The 5,749-nt window shown below is 46.7% G+C and overlaps 1 long non-coding RNA gene across 3 annotated transcripts in view; it reads right to left on the bottom strand.

Annotated features, from left to right (window-relative positions):
- LOC148643398 (uncharacterized) overlaps nucleotides 1-5,749 on the bottom strand; it is a 227,296-nt gene that overhangs the window by 141,669 nt on the left and 79,878 nt on the right. The window lies entirely within an intron of this gene.

Here is a 5,749-nt window from a genome sequence, read left to right as displayed (position 1 = left end):
TTAAGCCTCCGTTGCTTGATTCAGCAGCTCAAACGCGTCTCCGTCGTCGGCCGCGCAGAAAGACACTGAATCCCAGTCGGGTCTTCCCAAAAAAAGAACGTTCGGGCATTTGTCATCTTTGTGCTAAATCATGAGATTTGTGTTAGAGAAGTCTGAAATCTCTGAATACTAAAAGCCTAAATCGAATCTCAAATAGGTTTTCACTCCCTGTGACATCACCTACTTGCAGTATCTTGCAGTGTATCTTACACTGTAACATGCCCTGTGTGGCGGCAGGACTGCATCAATCCAGAGTCTGTACTATGGACAGGAACTGCACCACACATGTCTCTGCACATGGGAGGCTCAATCGCCCAAGGCCTGAATCAGCACACATCAGATCAGAAGCTGGAAAAACAAATGCATTAATGACCCCATGATAGCCTGAAACTACACAGTTCAGTGCCTAATACCTACAGAAGCACCTCCAAAACCCAAGTTTCACAGGGAACCAGTACAACTTACGCAGTGCGGGACAGGAGTTACATGCTGGTGCAGAACCGATTTAGAGAGCAACAACAGGTAGAGAGCCCGAAGCGTGTTGGCTGTCGCTAGAAAGACAACCACGGGGTCTCGCCCGCTCGCCGCAATGCATGACCTCAGCACGCGAGTCTTTCAGATCCCCTCGGAGTTACAGCAGGGCGGAGGGTAAGGGAGAGAAATAAATACATCATTAACCCTCCCACAGAGCACGCCTGAGGGAAGAAGACGTCCCCCTCCTCTCGTGCCGGCTGCTGCAGGTGCATCACTCAGGAAGTGTAATTATCGGTATTATGGCTGCACGGCATGAGCCGTGTCTCACAAGGGCAGCGCTGCATGCCTGTGGGTGATACTGATGTGAGAGAAAATGCTTTTTTTCTACTAATCTGTACTGAACAGATCATGAGCTTATTAGCCGCTCTTTGCAACTAGGAGGCAAACTGTCTGCACTTGGATGGGTATAACACCTGACAAGCCCCTTTTCCAAGGGTTGTTTTTCCCCTGCTAACGCTTGGAAGTGTCAGTTCCACAAGAAAGAAATCCACACCAGTGAAAAATAAATATTCATTGGATTTCGGATTTCGATTGTTTTTTCCATTTGTTGGTAAACCTCATTAATAACGTTCCTTGTTAAGAAAAGAATGTCAGAAGACAACATCAAGGAATGAGGTGGTGACAGGTTATTATGAACGTTGCCACTTCCCTTGCGCATTGGCGTTACTGACTGTGAAGTCAGGGAAACTGGGGAAAAGATGGCACTGCTTTTGGATTCTGCACACAGTTAGCATAACATATTTCTGCCCAGGGCTGAACTGCACTGCCTGAGGTGTATCTAAGATGGAGCTGAACAGCAGTAGCTAAACCAGCCACAGCTCGGCCAGACAGGTCAGCTCATCTACAGCCAAAAGAAAACAACAGAAAGAGGACATGACCAGACCTTTCAAAGATGAAGACAGATTTTAAACCTCAATGCAGTAACTCATGGAATTTCACTTCTATTTTCACTATACAAGTGAATAGCTGTAAGTTTATTATTTGCTTCAGGATCCTGGCTGACTAAGGTCAGCACTATGTCGTGTCCAGATAGTGGCAGGGAAGCTAGAATGGCCCCAGCATTAGAGATGATACCATCAATGAAAATGTCAAAGTCGTGCCTTGTAACTCAACCTCCAAAAAAACACCCGTCACTAAACCTCTACTTTCGATAACTACAATTCAGAAAACCTCCCAACAAGGCAGTTGCATTCGTCAATAGCACCTATCCTCATTAAAAGCTATCCCAGAACACACTATGACAGCTCCATTAATCTCAGATTCAACCTTTATTTTTGCACCTGACAGTAGCCATGAAATCACGAAAGGGTTAGAATGTGTTTCAGGGAAAAGTAGCTCTGAATTTACTACAAGATACACAGTGATTTCTGGAGACATTCAGTACATCCAATGCATCTGGCAGGCAGACTGTGACCCGGAGCTCATTCCTTGAAAACAGCCCAGCAAATGATCCAGCTTGTGTTTGAGAGTGAAGGAGAACCTGAATTTCCCCTCTGTGGGTTTTACCCTCCTGCTTCCGCATGACCACCCTCGTCTCCTCAGTACAGTATCTCACTCTGTGTCCCAGGGGATGTTCAAACTGTGTATCAGATTTTGATTAAAAAACAGGACAGATTTCACTATCACCACAAGCCACAAATTGTTTCTATTACACACATCTTCACCATCTCACAGTAAGAGCAACTGTAGATTCCTGTAAGGTGCAGATACTGTATGCCCTTTACTAATGTACTTAAAGTTACAGCAGAGGACATTTAGCACATGGATTCACATGAATCGGTATTTTTGACTACTGTTGGAAAAAGCTTTGACAGAACTCCATTCTACGTGTTTAGGGTGCATCAACTGTTCCATTGTAACAATTCACTATTAATCAAGCCTCTTCAAATTTCCTAATCCTTGCCGACTGCTCCTGCTGTCCTTTGTGAAGCTTGACTTACAAAAATCAATCAAATGTAGTTTTTTTTTTTAACAGGGTCAGGTCCTCTGTGTTTGAAGTCATGTATTGTAATACTGATGTTTCAAATCCATAGTGTGAAGCATACTTTGTACTACTCTTGCTTAATTGCATTGACTTCTCACCCAACCCAATCACCACTTCTCCCTGGAAGTAATAATTAAAATGTGTGTCAATTACATAGCAGTTCCAGGAAAGGCACAATTAATCAGGGTGAATAACTGAAGTCAAGCGAATCAGTGAGCATGAAAGGAAAGAGATATTCTAATTAAAAGACAGCAAATAGATTTTAAAGCAGTTGCTGGAGTTATAATTGAAGTATAATTCTACTTTTTGCTTATACCCTTTCTGTTTATGTAACAGATGTTTGCAGAGATCTTGAAACGGTTTGAATCTTCCAGCAGATGAATACGCAGCAAGCTAGAAACAAGTACTTCGCTAGCTGGTTTTACCTCCATCTGATAACCAGAAAGTCAGGCCACAGTCCATGAAAGCAGAAAATGAAAACGGCAACGTCAGAGTACTACCCGAGTTGCACGGGCAGGTGAATGGAAAATGCAGAGCATGTTATTTCCCCCTGCCCACTTCCCCGGCTTTCCTTAAAGCAGCAGAAAAAAGAGCCAGTCAGGATCCAGATTCGATACCATCCCCGTGTCTGCAGTTCTGCCCGTCGGAGATCTTCAAAAGGCCTGCAGCCTCTCTCGAGCCTTGCCCGCCGAGCGCGGCAGCCCGCAGGCTGGGGGACGCAGTCCAAAGATCTCCGCTGCGAGTCCACGCTCGCAGGAGCCCCTCGTCGAGCTGTCGCAGGCCGCTTCCCTGCCCGGCTCCGGTTCCTCTCCGAGCTCCTCACACCTCATGGCCACCCGAGAAGCCTGAAGGCTCTTTTAGCCAACTCCTCGGCCCCTCGTCCTTTTCGTGGGCACGACTGTCTGAACTTCCTAACACATCGACACCGTCCCAGACCTCTAATGCAGCATGCACAAGCTTAAACCCCTGGAACTCCACTCGAGAGGGGGGAATTCGCTTACAAGTTGGGGGAAGTGATGTTTTGTGCAATCAATATGTTTTGGGGGGGCCGGAGGGCAGATGGTACCATAGTACCGTAGTTTCCCAAGCTAAGAGTAGACTCTTTCTCTTTGTGCTAGACTTTGGCTGATAGCCATCCTGCTCGGATTTTTTAAATCTAACCTACTAACATTACTTCATGGCATTCAGGAAGGCAGCTGCCTACCTTATTCCACAGGTAAGACCCGCTGCACGGCTCTCATTGTCAGCGGGTGTGGACGATCACGATCTAGTGTGCAAGTGTGAACACTTGACACAGAGGGTCTGCTGTCCCTTCTCTCGCTCTCCCTTGTCATTCCCTCGGCATGCGCTCTCCGTGTGATTAGGACATTTCGCACTAGCCCAGGACTAGAAGGCTGCCTGTCGGGTTGCCTCTGGGGAGGGGGGGTCTGCCCACTGCACACGCACGGAGCTGGTCTCCGATAACCAGGCTCCCCTCCCTCTCAGTGGGCGTGACGGGCTACGCTGGGGGGGGAATTGGAGCTCGGCAAGAAGCCCTCTGGTATTTCCACCCCCTCCGGCCACGGCAGACGAAAATGCGATGCCCCCGGGGGACATGGTAATTCAGAGCAGACACTTCAACTGCTTCGCCTGACAGCGGCACCGCAGAGCAGATGAAATGAAAGCTCTTGGTTGAAATGATCTGTAAGAGGCACAGGCAGCCATCAAACACCGCGCCCAGCCACCAGAATGGAAACTACTCCCTGTATTAAACCCCGCGATGGCTGAAGGACAGATACAAAATTGATACAAAAGTAATTTATCTCTTTCCTGCGCTTTTAAAGGCAGACGGCAATAACTGTTCTCTCAAAATTAACGGTGACGAAAAGAAGAACACTGGTCTTCTTTCCGCAAAAGCCCGGGGATGTGAAGGATGTCTACAAAAAGACACACAGTATACAGCAGACTTTAATGCTAAATATTTTCATGCAAATGAATGCATAGGTGGTCAGCGACGAAAAAATATAGATACTGCAAATGAAAATTAAAATAATGCGGGAAACCACACAAGTTCAAATCTGAACTAGTTACAGAGTCTACAGCACGCCAGTGCTTTCTCCAACAAGCAGCATCGCGATATGGCTCTTAAACCGAAAACAAGTACGGAGGGGAAAGGCAAGTCAAGAAAAATTAAGTTCTATTACTGTTTTTATGATACTTTAAACTACATACATATTAATACAATTGCGATTGATTTGACTCATTTAGGGAGGGGAATAGAATGGTCTAAGGGGGTGTTCTGATTATACGCGCTATGTCAGGAACCGAACTACCACATAAAATGCGAGACAAATATCTACTTGCTGTGCTACTGGAAAGCTCAGTCCTGTAAAGAACCTCAATGTCCTTCACACAGCACTACTACAACACTGGTATTTGTTGATTTGTTTTTTAAAAGTGAAATAAATGTAATTTAGCACTTGTTTCTCAGTGCTTGACTATTGTAAATCAGGGTGTAGAGGTCATGCTGCAGTTTTTCCATGTGAAAATATGGCACGGCTCTGCTCTTGGGAGACGCACCTGAAGTGGCCCCTCTCACCTGTCAGAGCGTGGACAGGTGTACCATCATTCAACTCCAGCTTGACTGACAGCGGCCCGGGGGGGACCATCCCGTAACGGGGACTGGAGCAAACCCTTCCCCACTCCACTGCTTTCCTCTTGGGGATGAACCCCAGGGGCACAGTTCAGAGTAGCCAGTCACGCCCGATCTGCTGGTCTCTGGGAGGCGGAGGAATCGAACCCGGGTCTCTGGAGCTGTGAGACAGTAGTGTTGCTCCCCATACTACCCTGACGGCCCACCGCGAGACAAGATCCTGAAATAAGCAACACATTCGTCAGTATCTAATGACAGTCAGATGTTAGGAGCTCACAGTTGTCGTACGGTAACACTGTACTAGATATTGCATTAGCACCTGTCATTTTGCCCCTCATGTCAAATTAAATTGGATTTTGTCTAGAACAGGACCTTAATGTCCTCTACACATGAACTGAATTGTAGGTGGAGGGACTGATTCTTAATGAACACTACTGACTCCTACAGAAGCTCTGCCAAGCAATACCACATTCACCTGCCTATCAAAGCTTTCCACTGCGGCACGGGACTTGGCGAGATTAATGTGCAAAACATGGCAGGCTTAGTCCATCGATATCTGC

Source organism: Lepisosteus platostomus, chromosome 22, assembly GCF_059453375.1.
Source record: "Lepisosteus platostomus isolate fLepPlt1 chromosome 22, fLepPlt1.hap1, whole genome shotgun sequence".
Classification (NCBI taxonomy): Eukaryota; Metazoa; Chordata; class Actinopteri; order Semionotiformes; family Lepisosteidae; genus Lepisosteus; species Lepisosteus platostomus.
The sequence above is the reverse complement of the archived record's forward strand: the minus strand, read 5'-3'. Positions and strand labels throughout refer to the sequence as shown.